Source organism: Pelecanus crispus, chromosome 8 (assembly GCF_030463565.1).
Source record: "Pelecanus crispus isolate bPelCri1 chromosome 8, bPelCri1.pri, whole genome shotgun sequence".
In the NCBI taxonomy this organism is placed as follows: Eukaryota; Metazoa; Chordata; class Aves; order Pelecaniformes; family Pelecanidae; genus Pelecanus; species Pelecanus crispus.
The window spans coordinates 14517407-14534614 of record NC_134650.1 but is presented as its reverse complement, the minus strand read 5'-3'; positions in this window follow the sequence as shown (position 1 = coordinate 14534614).

The following is a 17208-nucleotide window of genomic DNA, read 5'->3' as shown; positions in this document are numbered from 1 at the left end:
TTAAAGCCATTTCCTGTGCAGATCTTGCCGTCTCAAATTAAATAAAATAATGACTGAAGAGGGGAAAAAAGAAAAAAGTTTAGAATCTTTTTTTCTTTTTACATTGCAATGCAAATTGCACATACTATCTATTGGGTTAATAACAGGTTTATTCCAAACCATATTTTATTAATAATATCGACAGATAATCTTTCCATATAATTTTGTTTTGGAAAGCTCCTTACCTACTTGTGTAAAGACCTCTTTAGCCTCACTGACTGAATTACCTGAGCATCTATCTTGTGTGAATCTTTTAGTGAGGAACAAGAGCTGAAAACTCCCATTTTTTTTTTCTACAGGGAAAATTATATTTTAAATGAGTTACGCTGTTCAGAACTTAACTGCAGAGGAGGCACAAGCTCTGGATCATTCTTGTCCAGTGTTTTCTGTAATCTTTTTACCAGGTGCAAGTAAACATAAAGTGCTATCAATTTTGATTTGATAGTCTTTTACAATAACTTTGCATTCAGCTTGTATTGGTGTGAACAACGGTTGTCTAGAATGAAATTGAACTATAAATCAGACTCAATGTCTAAAAAAAATAGTCACTTTAAGGCATTGTTAACTCTCCAATTTCTTGTTTTTCTGGCAATGCAATATGCTGGAAGCCTGTTCCTCACCAACTATTACAGTAGTCTAAGCAGGTTTTTTATTTTCCCCAATCTTGTTTAAATTGTTTGAATTAAATGATTTTGACCAGAAACTTTTGTATATCGTGTTTTCTTCTAAACCAAAGTAGCAATTTTTTTCAAAATGATAGCACCCAAGTTAAAATGCAAAAGGTAGGCAGGAATGAAAACAGTTGAAAAGAAGTTTGTGCATGAGGAGACGTGTGACTTGTTGGATATTAATTTATTAATTAATTTGTATATTATAATAGTGAGAGGGGAAAAGGACAAGTCAAATGGGATGCTGAATGACATGTTTGCAATTAAACATGCAAGGAAATTGAAAATTAGTTGATATGTTTGCAAATCTGTCAGATAAACAACCTCTTTTCATATCATAGGGCTAATGTATTTTATCTTACCCTAGAACCTGCATCACCTAGTTCCAGTAAGACAAAAATGTTGTCATTATATTAGAGAGAAAATGCAACTTATGAATTTAGTGTATTTTGCAGCAACCCTGGTTATGAATCTCAAAAAAAGGTCTGAACATATGATCAGCCTAAGGAATAATTGCTAAATTATGATTTCTATACTAAGTCAATAAATGCCCCCATATATACACTGAAAATGTCAGAGAAATCAGATTAATCAGTTTTAGGTCACTGACTGTATACTGACACATCTGTTTGATTTTGTAACTCTGCCCAATATTCACTTAGAGTATTTTGTGTTAATCAAAGGACCACAGTTAATCAATTCTCATTAGTCCCTCTATCTTTGATATTTATTTCTTTTGCTTTTCTATGCTTGAGATGGTATTTTGTACCTATAGTAAGGCCTTAATCAGGGAGGTTTTCATAGGCATGTACAATTTAAATAACTGCATTGCAACTTACCTCTGCTGGTTCACTTCTCTGAAGAGTAAGACATTATATGGTTATCTAATAAACAATTCTATAATGCAAGCAGGTCATCATTATGCACCTAGTAATGTGCAGCTTTGCTTTTTATGAAAAAGTTCTTTAGTTTAATGAAAGAGTAAGAATACACAGTATATACAAGATAAACTGTCCCAGGGGTAAAACAGAGACCTGCACTCAAGGTCTTGCAGACAAAGATTCTCTTTGAAGTGAAGTGGCATATTGTAACTCTTTGGGGGAGTTCCTAATTAAAATCAGTTGGACTGTTTGTTTTCCCCCACCAAAAGAGCAAAATAGTCTACGATGCCCAGAAAAATACCAGTCAAAAGCACAGAGCATACTTCTAAGGAAAGAATTTTCAGAATATATTCCGGTTTAAGGAGACTTTCCTCAGAACAAAAGTAAGACTTTCAAAAAGATAAAGAATTTAATACAATTTTCTAAAGACCTACAGAAAGTGCAAATAAATTCACACAGAACTCCGATGTTTTACTTGGCTTGTACAAGGTATTTAGCTTGGTAGCATACTGTATTTTTAATTGCAAGTTGTTACAACAGAAAATCAAGATGGGACACTTGACTTTTAAAAAAATTCCTTACAGACTTATGCGTTTCTGTGATCCAAGAAGAGAATATAAAATAATTACCTAGCAGGGTTTGCATATGAGACAAAAAAGACAGTAGTAAAGAAAGGATAGGAAACTTCACCAATACAGAACTGTCTGAATTCTTTAGATGTAGGTTACAAAAGAGCAATAAGCATTTTATTATGGTTAGTTTAGATACCTAGTAATACAACATGTGTCACATTCTAGAGGAATGGGATAATGTTTCTGAGAAGTGGTGACTTAAGGGTTATGGTAGATTATGAACTGAATAGGGTAACATGGTAGCCAAAAACCAATATGGTCCCTTAATGTATCTTCCCTGTGGTGACTAGATTGTACTCTACCGCTTTATTTGTCATTGGTGTTGGCAAGCATGAAGCCTTAGTAACAAAACAAGGTGTATGGGTATAAACATTGGGCTTTTTTGAGTGGCTGCAGTTAACTCTGAGAAAAGTTTTGGGGCAAAGAAGCAGCAGACAACTGTAAAATAATAGTTGTTGAAATGAATTTTTGTGGTAAGCGAGCCATAGCTCACCGTATGATAAATGGTTTTGTCTTGCAGAAAAGGAATAATACATTTATAGAAAAAAATATTGTTCCAATTGGATACAGCCAAATATGACTGGGATATGCTAATTGATTGAAGCTAAATAACTAATGACATGTAAGGTTGATTTATGATTGTTTGTGGAAAGGAAAGTAGCAATGTGAAACCAGGTTGGAGTCAGTCATTTACTTTCCTCTCTGCCACTGTGCTGATTGCCCAGTAGTTCGTCTAATACAGACATGGTATGTCTGACATCCAGCTTCATGCCATCTCCTGAAAGTATCAAACAGACCAGCAATTTGAGTACTTGTTTTCAGGACATTGCATCTTTTTGTAGGGACCAAAACAAACAAGAATTATTAAACTCAGAATCATTAGAGACAAGGTATGAAAATGTCAGAGAGAAGCAGGATCTAGGTACTATGTCCATTTAGGTATTGAGGCTTCGGTGGAAAAGGTGAAAGTCAAACACATCTTCTGTCTTTGTGCCTTTGTGCCATTTACGGCTAATGTTCTTTGACCAGTTTGTGTCACAGTAGGTTAATCATCACATCCTGTTGGTTGATTAGTTGTGAGCAACACAGAGTTTATTGAGAAAAATACTAGAAGGGAAAGAATCTGAAGTTAAAAACCTGAGAGTTAAAGAAAACACTTGGACTAAAATTGCGGTCTTCCTGAATGTCAAAAGACAGTAGGTATGTCCTTTCGGCAATGGTTATTGTTGGATATTAAAGGAGTAGGGGTGGGGCAGTATTGTAGCTCCGCAAATTCTAATGGTACAAGGCACTGGGAACAGTATGACCTTCCCCACCTTTCTGCTATGGGTAGACTGAAATCTATGATATATTTAGAGAGTGCAAATTATGAGATGTTCTAATTTACATGATCAATCATTATTTATGTACTTGTTTTCAGAAATGACAGTTAACAGCTTGATTACAAATGTAAATGCTAACACAGTAGCACCAAGTGAGTTTTAGGAGGATATGAACTTGTGTTATTGACTGGCTATAGGCATGCCTGCTCTGCCTTGTCCTTCCAGCTCCCCATCAGGAACAAAATGGTGGCAGCTTTGGATGTTGACGCCTTTCCTGTTTGCTTTAAGTCCTGAATGAACCAAGGTATGGCTGGAGCATTGCTCAATAGCTTCAAGAGTATAACTACTAATGATGTTATGGAATTGGCTTTAAATTATGGGCCTCTTTCAGTTCAAATGAAACTGAACTGAAAAATTCCCAATTTTCATTAACATGGTTTGGTGTTTGTCCCATGGTGCTATGGCTTATGTATTCCAGCCATAGATATGCAGCTTAAAAACGAGCTGAATGTGGGATGTCTAGTTAAAACAAGAGCTTTCATTGATCTGAAACATTTTATGAAACTTCAGACTTAAAAAACTCAGGAAGAAAACCATAGAAAATATCCAAATTTCTGCCTATGCCTTCTAGCCTTGTGATGGGATACTGAATGATCATGTATAATGATATTGGAGTATTACTAGTGTCTTTGAACAATTATGCAGTCTGTATTAACGATCTTTCAGTGATTATATAGATATAGCTAATTTATACTTACCTCCTTATCTTTAAAAAAACCTAACATAAGCAGTGGAACAGGTATAAAAGACTATTGTTTTGTCTTCTTGTGATTCTAAAAATAATTGGGCCTCTTCACCTCAAACGCTTCTGAAATCTAAATAGAAAATGTGCTTCATGTAAATATTTATCATGAAAACTTATAGCATTTTTTATCCACTCATTGTCTAATTGTATCTTCTCCTCTTTCTTAAATGCCTTTAAATTCTGGATTATAAACTAACATGCTGGAACTCAGGAATGCTGGGGAAAAATGTAGTTTACAGTCTCCTGATAACACAACCCATCTTACTTGGTGCTCTAATTTGGGTCTTAATTGTAGAAGAATAAATTACTTATTTACTAATCCACACAGTCTACCCTAATTTGTTACTTTATCTCACTAAGTATAATTAAGTTCCATCCAAACATCCTATCGGTTAATCCTCCTTAGAAAATGAGCTCATTAAATATGTGTCAGAAGGGTATTTTGTGTCAAAAATCCTTCTCCTGGTTGAATAAACAGAGCTTTATGTGTGTTGCTGAGTAGGAACATCTTTAATTTCTTGGTGACATTTTAATTATAACTATTGATGCTACAATTACGAGCACAGTGAAATCAGCACAGTAAGACAAAGCCATTCCCAAACTGTGTCTAGTTGTCACCTTCTAAAATACTTAGTTTTTTATTTTCTCTCCACATGAGAACACATGGAAGAGGGGGGCTAACACAGAGGTAATTTTTAAGCAAAGAAAGTGATAGTTAGGGCCATTGTTCTCAGTCCAGAATGAGATGACCTTAACTCTAATTGTTACCCCGTGACAGCTTTCCTGTTTCCTATGAGGACTGAGCTGGTTCTTGTAGACTAGTTGTTGGTGGCCAAATGCAGAGCACAGAATTTTTAAAATATAGCAATTTAAACACTACTATGTGTTCTAGTGAACCAGTTGTTGCAAACAGGGAATTAGAGAAGGTGTGAAAATGCATTTGGTGATTTCCAGCTACACTGATCATTAAATATATAGTGCTTTTTTGTGTCAAGACAGCTGGCACTAGTTTTGAACTTTAGCTTGAAAGCTCAGTAAGACCACACTCATTTCTTCAGTCTATGTTTGTGTAGTACCTGGCACAATGTAGTATGGGTTCTGGTTATGATATGAATAATAATAGAGGGAGGAGGGACGAATTATGAGGTATTCAGGAAGAGTAGGTGGCAGTTCCTGCTAACTCCCCTTTGTTTGAATAAACAAAATATTACATTGTCAGAAGTCTGTCAGAGTAAGGCACTATTAATTTTAGAAATGTTTATTTCCAGTATTAAGATCCCATTCTATTGTTTGTAAAATTATACGTCTCTTACGTATTTGCATATATATGCTTTCTTTGCATATGCTATATTCAATATTTTAAGCTATTTCAGATTCCTTCTGAAGTATGTAATTCTGTTGGGTGAACTAATTTAATTTTTCATGTCTGGGTGATGTCATTTTTCTATAAACATCACTAGATGTCTCTGGTATGGAAAAGCTGACTACTTCTTTGCATGCCTGTCTTAGAAATCAATAATGAAGCATATGCAGTAACAAAAAAGTCTCAATGAATTAATGGTAGCCTGATTAGTTATCAAAATTCAGTTTTCTACGGCTTTTTTCTTCTTTAGTCTCTTTAAATATCTGTTATACAGAATGCTGGTTATGAACCAGTCTGACAGCTGTCAATCACAAGCTAATTGGAGTGTGACTGTGCAAAGAGCTTGGATTCTGTTAGATGTTGAAGAAATGCCTTAGAACTAACCTTGACTTCTGGTATCTTAAAGTCAAAATTAGGAAAGAAGATTAGAAAAAAAAAATTTTAGATAGGATGTTGTTTTTTAGGAATGTCCCTGTTCTGTAAGATAAATAAGATCTGGAAAAAGTAGAAAAAGTAACTTCCCCAAGTACAGATTTTCCTTATATGAATAAGCCTTAAGAATAGAAGTACTTACTTTAAGGTGTCTTGCTCTGTAACAACACTGGAGCCGTTGTGCATTAACATAATTTTCCAGGCCATTTATGATAATCCCTTTGTGATAGCAAGATTGTCTGGTAGAGTGATGCAACAAGTGAGCTGAGATCACTTAAATCTATTTATAACAAGGGCTATAGCCCTTTCATTATTATGGGGATTCAGGAGAGACTTATTTTGTATTTCAGAGTGGCAAGGGTCTGTTGGGGGGAAGGGAGGTTAATTTTATAGAGAGGTTATATTCAGTCCCTTTCAAATATTTGGATGATTGTTCCAGCAAAGCTGGAAAGTGAGCCTCCAGTCTGTTGTCTAGCCATCCTCCACTGTCCAAAAGGACAAGGAAAAAAGCAATGATTGTGACAGTGAGAAAAGAGAAAAAGGAGAACTGAAGAAACATATTTTGTACTCGACTCAGAAGATCTGCTTCTCTTTCTGACATTGATCTGGTCTCCTCTTATCTGTGTGTCTGATTCTCTTTTCAACCTTTCCTTCTCTTGCTTTGCTAGTGGTAGTTTCCTGAAGACCTCATCAGTATTGTCTGGGGCTCTGGACTATCTATTGTGCTAACCAAATAAGCATTTATATCTGAATAAGCATTTACAAATATCTCTTTTAACTCGAATTAACTGGTCATTGATCAAGATGATGTACAATGAGGACTCCCAGACCTGTTCGCTTGTATGCTTCTCAGCAGTCTGTGAAATGAACAAGAATCAGCCCTTAGAGGTTTACAGTTCGCATGTCAGCAGGATTTGGTGATGAAGCAGATTAATTTCCTTCACTTTGGATTAGGAATGTGGCTTTTCTGATAAACAATAATTCTACCTTTACAGGAGATATCCCTGTAGGCCAATTAATTTGAATTTGCTGCATAATATTAATTGGTCTAGTTAACTTGCTTGATTACTGCTTCATAATGAAAGAGGTAAAATATCAGTTTATGTTTAGTTGTCTGAACTACTGCACAGATTTCCTTGTTCTTGCCACTCATTTTAATGTTTACTTTTCTATCAGATACACTTTTTCATTTTTTAACTTACTATATTTCAAAAACTAATTCTGGTTAGTATTAAGTAATGTGATGTATTTAGTTACGCTACTCAGTCACTGCCAGGTAACCTCTTCTCAATCCTTGTCTCAATTTCTCATTCAGAGATGAAGAGGATTTCTGTATTTACATCCTACTGCTGTAGGTGAGAATAAAATAGACACCACCACTAATTCTTTTTCTTATTTATATTCCCCTTCTGTCTCTTTGGAGCTTTGATTCTGATTTTCATTTTCCTCCTCCATGACAGCAGTGCATTGGAGTGAAGTTTGTAAATTTTCAGCAGTAGCTCCCAAATCCCTACCCTGGTCACTATGCAGCAGCATAAGCCTAGACCACGTCAATAATTTTCTCAGTTGCTTTTCTGTTTTATCTTCCCAGTTTTGGCTTGTAGGTTTTCCTTTTAATGCTAAATAAAAGGATCTACTTGTATCTGCACTCATCTGCTATTTCCATCATCTAAGCCCAGGAAGTCAAATGATACTATAATCCACTTCAAATCATATTATAACAATCCTCATTAATTGAGGTTTTGTCTTTAATCACCTCATAAGATTATGAAGATAGACCTTTTGCCTAAAAACTGCCACCCAAGTTATGAATAGGACCATTGAATCTCCCTAAAATCATCTATTTCTCTACAGTTGAAAATGTTATTTCCCTTAAAAACCTTCCACTTGTATCCCAGCCTGATTCCAGCATGCACTTGTTTTCACACATGACTCAGCATCATACTCACAACCTGCAAACTGTATCAAATTATTCAAATCTCTGTTCAATGCTGAGGTGCAAAAAGCCCACAGCTATAAGCCGTGCAATTTCCAACTCTGAATGCAGGTCAGATGCTCAGAAGTCAGATGGTTCAAACTGATTTTCTTAATTAGGGCTGCAGTTTCTCATCAGATCTGTTGGCCAGGTAGGAGGTGATAGTGGCAATTACCTTGATTAAGGTGCAGGAATATTTTTCTTTTTTCCAGCTGCCTTTCCTCCAAATAAAACAGGAATTAAATCCAATTTGGATTATATGTATGTTGGCTCAATTACTACAATAACAAAAGTTTTGTGATGTAGCTGGAGAGGGGCCTGACTTCTTAGATGAAATCACTACTGAGATCTTGGTTTCTCAACACGAATCAAAAATGAAGACATACAAATACAGCTAAATAGTAAAGTCCTGGAATGTACATGATCATCCTCAAATCTCTTTATTGGGGGATGAGAGTTTGTTCCCTCTTTCTACTGCAGCCTCTTTGAGTCTTCCTTTTCTTGTACATAGGGCTTTTTTCACATCTTAGTAATTTCCTTTCCAGTCAAATCTCTGAATTTCAATACTTTGCTGTTTCTTTTTTTTCCCTGGCAGGCCTCACTGCTCATCTTTTTGTCTTTTGTACATAATACACTTTTTATACTCTTCAGTATAAAACACAAGACAAACTGCAGATGTGATAATTTGTTTTATATAGCAGAATATATCTAACATTTATAATAAGTTTTATTAACTCATGGAAGTTGAGCAGGATTTTTTTTTTTTGTCAGCCATTTATTTCCTGTGAATCACTTGATACCACATTAATAATACTACTACATTATCAATCTTGCATTTTAGTCATCATATTTAGACTTCCACACTTCTTTTCATACCATCTTATATCCTTTATTCACTTTGAAATAAAATTACTACAATTTCTCATCACAATTTTTTAAAGCAAGAATATATTGCTCAAAAATAAAGTACATCTCTATCTTTTAAAATCTGCAGAAAAAACCTTAGGAGCACAGCCAGTGACAGTTTATATTTCAGTATTTAACAGGCTATTTTTTATACTGATAGCTCAGAGTCTTACATAGTGCAATTGTACTTGGTTTAGACTAGAGCAATGGTACATGGATATTCCTAATCCAGGTTTCTCAAACTGTGCATTATTGACTCATGAAGACTTGGACTCCAAGAAGCTTGATGTTCAAAGTACCTATTCATTGAGTATGATCTAATAAAAGTAAATTCCAGTATTTGTTTAACACTCTTCAGGGGTAAACTCATTTCATGCACTAGGAAAAAAGCAGTCTAAAAGATCTAGTCAGAAATATCTGTTATCTTATCCTTTAATACTAAATAGCTTACCATTTCAAGACCTTAAACAGCACCAACAATGGTAAATCATGATCAATGAGAGATATACAATTACTGCTTTCTTTACAGTGAGGATATTAGCATTGCTAGATCTCAAATGAGGCATGAATAAACATTGTCTTGCTGAGATATTTCACCCAGTGAAACAGAAAGCACCTTTATCTCCCTCTCCATTCCTTATCTTTGCAAATTACTGCTTCCCTTGCTGGATGCTTGTAGAAGGAATGATACAGGGGCGATTATCAACTGTTAAACCTGGGCTGATTTCCCAGTATAATCAAAGCAAAGGCCATGATTTTCCCATCCCTTCTCGTCCATTTCTTGAGTCCAAGTAAAATTTACCGTATGGAGGAAAACTATATTAAAAAAAGAAAAAAAATGGGGGGGGAAGTACTCATGGTAGTCATGCCAAAGATCCAGTTTGGTGATGTGTCACAGCATCTTACAGAGAGTAACAAAACACTTTTGCTCTAAAAGCTACTTCTTTGCCAAATCCAAAGGCACTATTACTTTGGGATAAGGTGCTCAGAATGGGCAGGAGGGCAGCAGCTACTTGGCTGTTCCTTTCTATGTTTTACTGTCTCCTTTGACTAGATCAGAGATGACTAAATGGCATTTAGGTCGTATACAGTTGTTACAAGTCACAGCTCTGGGGCACTGCTGTCCCAGGACTATTGCTCTCTAATCCTGACATAAGTTGCCTGCAGCCACTAAATCTTTCACAAGCTTTTTGTGTTTTTTAATCCCATGGTCCCTTGTGGCATGAAAAAATCTGTCATCTCACTTTTGTCACAAGTTTATTCCCTATATTTAGCCCTAATGTGTCTTGGCAAAAGCAAGAGTGAAACAAAAGCAGGTAATTGAAGGTTTAGCAAAAGAGAGGGAATTTGCAAGGAAATTCTAGCTCAAATGCTCTGGTAATATCACACAGAATGTATTTCCATGATTTATTATTTTAACAAGAAATATGAAGAGTGAAAAATCAAAAATACATTTCAGCCTACATGATCCAAGATCCGAACTTGTTTAGGCACCCACATTTCAGTGGTTAGCCACAGTTAAGGAAGATATCTGGCCACCATGTGCCCAGTCATCTCATTGGGCCACCTTAATTTTCCAAGTTCAAGTGGTGAGTCTGTCTAGGTAAACACAGCTTGAAAAACAGGTTTAGTAGAAAAACCCAAGACCGTTAAACCGAATATTCCCTTATAATAACACAGTTACTTTGTGGGGAAAGGAGGAAGAAAAGATGGCAAATGAGTGTAGCAAAGCAGAATGAGAAGTTCTGCATCTATCACAAGTTGAAATATCCATTTAGAATCAGACTTCCAGGTTAGGTACCTAATTGCCATTCATACATTTGAATAGATCACCATTTATCTCCATTGGAAATTGCAACAAGGTTTTGGGGGTTACTGAGATATGCATCACTCATGGTGTGCTCACACTGGCTCATTTAAAATTGTGGTTACAGCTGAGGCCACAAATGTAGAGATGGATTCACCCCAGCTGTGCTGAAGCCCATAGCTTACTCAGCCAAATGCATTCACAGCAAATCAGAATTGTACTCCAGCTCAGTAGAGGAAATGGGGTTAGAAGGTACATTGGTGACAGTGGTTGTCATGCCTGTGTCTCAGTGGCGCTGAGCAGTCCTACTCAAGGACACTGTTTTCAGGTACTGAAGATATTTAAATGTACTAGGCAAGAAAAAACACCATATCAGAAAAATTATTTTTAGAGGATCTTGTACTTTGTTATCAAAATGCTAATAGTTACAGTAAGGCAAATAAGGGAAGTGTTCAGATTATGTGATCTGGTTCACTATTGAAGTCTAGGAAAAGAACTTAATAGACTTAAACTAAATTTAATAAATCAAAACTCACCATCTTAGTAGATGGTGTAGACATGGAGTGGTGGGATGTGGTACCTGAGCTTCTAATACACTTCACTGCTTTGAGAAAAAAGGAAAGTAAGTTTGAAGTGGGTGCCAAACCCAAAACTTCCCATTGATTTCCACAAAGTTTAGGAAGGGTTGTGGCACTGTTCACACTTCTCAGGAAATTACATAATATGGCATCCCCTACATGTATCCTGTTGTGTTAGTAGGTGACTAGACAGCAAAGTTTAAGTGTGAATTAACACTGATGCTATGGCAGAAAGAACCACTTGAAGTTGGGGAGAAAATTCATATATATGTGTGTATAAATATATCTAGATTAAAAATATATATATTAACAGCATTCTAATAATTTGATTAGAGGTTTAGGCCTGTTTCATTAGGGTTGAGAGATCCCCCTCATTATCCCACAATTCAAGATCTAAATATACGTATTTAAGACACAGTTATTTTTCCCCAAGGACTGCCCTTGGCAGAGTCCCAGAGCTGATGCAAATTTGTCTGAGGGTCAGCAGGTTTTGCACTCTTTCTGTAATGTTAGACACAGAAATATTTTTCATGTGTTTTATACAGATATACACTCTACCATTTTTCCTCCAAGCAAATAGTAATTAGGAGCAATGAAAAAAAAAAAAATCTTATTCTTTCTGACTTGCCATAAGACCTTATTTCATATTTAATGAACAGTGGCCTCACAGTGTCCTCCTTAGAAGACTCAAGTGCCATAAGGCAGCTGGTTGTATTTAGTAATCTTCTGCATCAGTAGTTTTGCCTTTTGGGCTCCAAAATTGATTTTCCTCATCTTGGCATATCCTTACAACTATGCCCCTTGACCTATTGCACTACACTGGCCAGCAGTGGCATGAGTGGCAGAAGAAATGCAAGTCAGACTGGTGATTTCTGGGACATCAGCAGTGACAGCTTCATAAGTAGAGAGAGCTGAGATGGTTCTTTTGAAATGTATTACAGCTGGGAATCAGTCACCACAGAGACTATTCAAACTTAGGAAACTTTCTTCTTTATGAAGAAATCCCCTGGAAGACGGGGAATGTGTCTACTGTGTAAGTACAGAACCCAAAGTTGTTTTGAACGTATTTTAGACTTCTGCTAAGAATTTCATCACCTGTGTGAGAACCATTTATCTCAAAAATCTTAGGGTTTTTTTTTCATCCCAGCATGTTTCTAATAAAAATCTCCATCAAATGTATTCTTGTATTATTTAAAATTCTCTTTTAAAACTGCCTTAGCCACAATATTCTTGTACACCATTGTCTAGTATGGGCTAAACTTTTGGCTATCAATAGCACATTTCTCTGCTGAGACTTCTAATATACATAGTCACAACTGTTAATGTGGTGAGATTTCCATCTTTTCCTCCTTTTTTCTAATTATCTGCATCTTACCTCTTTGTACAACAGTCACTGCTAAGAAGTCCCAGTCACTCACCACAGATTCTAGTTGCTGTTATAGCTAATAGCAATAATACCTAGCTGATATGTGACATTTTTTCTCAGCAGAATCTAAAGTTCATGCAAGAAGTCTGGGAGAGCAGAGCGAGTGGATCCTTGCCTGATTTCTTCAAACCCAGTGAACCACAACATAATTCTTCCTCTTAACCTTCATTTGTTTAAAGAGGGAAATATGAGTTCAGAGCATTTGTAACCAGATCAGCATCACTATCACTGTTTCACCAATGAAGCAACGCAATTATAGAAAAAGTGACTTCTCCATATCCACCCAGAAAAAGACTCGGTAGTTTAGGTCCTTGGAGAATTAAACCATGGCTAAGCCGTTGGATTATATCAGCTGAGTTATGATGGTGTGACCATGGTGAATATTTTTCTTTTGATTGTGCAGAAGTGGACAGAAAGTTATGTTTAGATGAGCACTTTCCTAAATCCCAGACATCATGAGTTAGCAGTTACTATTACCAACAGGCTGTGGTCTGGTCTGCCCCTTTTTTCACCTGTGGAAGTCTGTTTAGTTTCTTGGACAGAGAAGTGATCTCAGCGTACATCGAATGTTAATGGCTTCTTGTCCTTTCTGAAACACATTAGTTTAACTGGAAATTATCAAATTAATACAGTGCACATTTAATAAGAATTTTTCAGTCATAGGGAATGATTTCTGTGAGGACTATTGGTCCGCCTTTGGAGCAAGGAGTGGACAGTGACAACCTGCAGCCCTTTTCAACCTTATCGTTCAATGGTGCCACAATGTCCCCTCTGAGGGGACCACAGAGACAGCCCCACACTAAGGCTTAGGATTTTCCCCACAAACCTGTGGCAGGCACAGTCCTGCTCCGTGTCAGGTCACTCCTGCAGGGACACCTGTTTGGGCTATGGCAAGGACAGGTCAGGGGAAGCTGGGCAGCGGAGCGGGCACAGGAACATTGTCCAGGCTTCTTGGGCACACAGGCGACGGCTCCTGCCAAAGCCCTGGCCTGACCAAGGGTCATGAAGTGCCAACTGTGGCATCACCTCCTCCCCCTCATACCGATGCACATGTCCACTGCTTGCCAACCTCCCTTAGCCTGTGTTATGCTGCTTCACCTCTGACTTTACAGCCTTCTTGCCTTCAATTCCTTCTGGTGTTATATAGGCAAAGTTTCTTTATGTCCTTATTTTTCTACAGGTAAGCCAATAAGAACAGTGTGTCCGTTCTAACTATGCAAAGTGCTGGCACTCTTTGCATAATGCCTCAAGTAGCAGAGCTGAAATCCCAGGCAAGTTCTTCCCTGTTACTATACAGAAACTAATAACAATAGAAACAAGATATATTTTGATCTGGTATTGGGGATGTGATGCATTACAATTCAGTTTCTGCTGTGGTGGTTTCTGTTCAAGATCCTTCACTGCACTGACCTTGAAGCCTGTTTTCTTTACTTTAGTGATGCATACCATCCAGCCACAGTTACAATGTGAAGAGAAATGGATATTTGCCATTTGCACTGACCATACCTTCTGATATCATCAGTCTTTTTATCGTTTAAACACGCATTCCTAGCTATTAAAGGCTAGATATAATAAAACAAAATAATAGCTAATAATCTGTATAGCTTGGTTGCAATACAGAGGTATAATAGCTTGTCTGACATTTTTTAGAGCCAATATTTACCTTTATCACTGGTAATTGCCTCCTGAGACTCATTATTCATGTAATTCCCATTCAGAGGCAGTAGTAAAAGAGCCTGTTGTCTTACAACTCTTGTTGTTAAGTACACTATGTTTAGCAATAAATATGCCAGCTTGTGCTACACCGGAGAATTATTATTCCTTATCTCTAGCCATTTATAAATAAATGAATCATGTTTATTTACAGACTTCTTTGCATTTACTTCTTGCAGTAGCCAGATAAAACTGCTTTTCTTTAAGTATATGGTCATATTTCTTGAAGCTTCCTTGTTCCCTTTGAACCTAAGGCTGTAACAAAATTAATGTTCTTGCTTTTTATATCTTTTACTTTGCAATTAACCAAGGATGATGTTTAGGAAAAAAGTTGTATTGAAAAACTATGTCATTCCTAGAATAATGTGATACAAATAATTCACAGAATTGAGTTACTTAAACTTCCAAATGTTATTTCTATTGCCATTACTAGGGCGTGATAGAGGAAGATAATAATTAAGTTGTGTCTCTAGTTTGTCTGATTAATAGCTCCATGCAGATCTATGACAACCCTCAATATAAATTTCAAGTTCTGTTATATAATTAAGAAAATCTTTTGCAGCAGTGTGAATATAACCAGGAATTCTTTTTCTCTTTCAAAGACTTGAAACCCATGTTTGTGTGGCTTACTACTTAAGTATTTATGGCATGATTCATGTGTCTGCAAGAATAAGATTTTTAGACTCACGCTTTGGCAAAATCCAGACTCAGAAAATTTTGTTAACAGAACTTGCTGCAAAATCTAATGATCTGTTCATTGCTTTATGTTATAATTATTTTTGGCATCACCAGTATGTTTTTAAAATTCATTCTATGCATGGCTACAAATATTGGGTGAGGTTTTCAAAAGCATCAAGCACTCATTTAATTCTGCTGATATCCACTTGAAAGGGTTTTTGTTGTTTTGTTAACTCATTTGCTAGGAGAAGGCCAGTGCTGTCTGGGGGCAATGGGGGGGTGGATGATGGATGGTTAAGCATCAGGACTAAAGCTATGGTAAACATCTGAAAGTGAACTTTCTGGTTTTCCACTTCTCTCTGTTACCAATAAGACCTTTCTCTTCTGTCTCAGTGTTCTTAAAATTAATTTTCTCAATTTTTACACTTTTTGGGAGTTGCAAGCAAAAAATCTTTCTGTTCAAAAACGGTTAAATGGAAATGGGCCTTTTTCAGCCCTGCCACCTCTGTTGGAAAAGAAGGCCTAGGTTAGAGTCACTTACAAATGAACATAACCATTGAGATTCGGTAACTGAATGACCAGAACACAACTCCTACACATTCTTAGAAAGCTGCTAGTGAAATCATGGCTGAGATCCTCTGGAAGTATCACATGGAACTGCAAAAAGATTCACCCTCTCTGGGAATCTGGCTATCTTTTGGGGGAGAAGTTTACATGTAGATGTAAGAGAAGTGCACTCAGGTGTGAAAATTCTGGCTTTGCAGCCAGCTAAACATTATATCAGTACATATATTACTCTCATAATACACACTGTGTCCTTTTAAACTGTTGAAATGTGATGTGTTTCTCTAGCTACTTTGTGTTTTGTTTGCCTTCCCACAGACAAGATAGGAGAGAGGATAGTCACAAACAAGCTGGTAAAGGCTGTAATGACCCAAGGCCCCATTTTGCTTTGTCTAAATTAAGCCCAGTCTCTTACAAATCAAGCGCTGGTGAGGCAAGCTAGGGAGGAGATGGTAGAAATGTGCAGAAATTAGCAGGCTGATTGACAGTAGGTATTGTCTTCTGAATAGTTGTATGTAGCAGTTTTCTTTGAAGTTTGATTTACCTGTCTCACATAAATGAAGAAACAAGATCCTATCAAGCCCACAAAGTTTTACATTAATCTGCATATTATTTTGTTGTGTCCATGAGGCTTAGCTGAGCATTATGTGTAGTTACAAAAATATTTCACGTTGCCATATTAAAACTAACGTTTGATCTAAGAGTCCCATGCTGTTATTTCCTGAGATATGCACCACTACCTTTGAGAACTGTGTCCCTCACCTCTTCATGCCTGCCATAGCCCCTCAGACAGGAAAAAGATGAAAACTGAAGTTGAATTTCATGGGGTTTTGTAGAAAAACAAAATCAAAGCAAAAACCCTGTCTAAAACGCCTCCTGAAGCTATTAAAATTAACAATTTCATCCAAAAAAGGAGATAGCCTCTTAATTTATTTGATTATGTTTAATTGAAAAATGTTATTTTTCTTTCTTAAATTTATGTCCCTACAGCAGGTCGTAACAATTGGTAGAGATTTTGTGGCTCTGTTGGCTTTTTCTCTTATTCAAAAGGTTCATTCATTTAAAAGATTCTTGGCTGAAATACACTTTTCTGATTTTGTAAGGTATTTCATAAAAAAGTGATTTAATTTAAGAGAAATGTCTTTCTATTGTAGCTTCACTAGGTTTTATTTTTGGTTTTAGATGACAATAAAAGTTTTTCTTCTGTTTAATTTTTTCTGGAATTTTTCACAGCCTTGCGGTAAATTTGTTGCATTAGTAAATATCACTACAATGAAGATCAGTCCTAGAAGCTTACAAACTACTTTCTTAGAAGTGTGGTTCTGCTGCTACGGGCAGTAATGGAATAGGAGCTCTAAGTATGTGGGGTCTTTTAAAGAAATTTGCATTAATCTCATAGCAGCTACATTATTTTTTCCT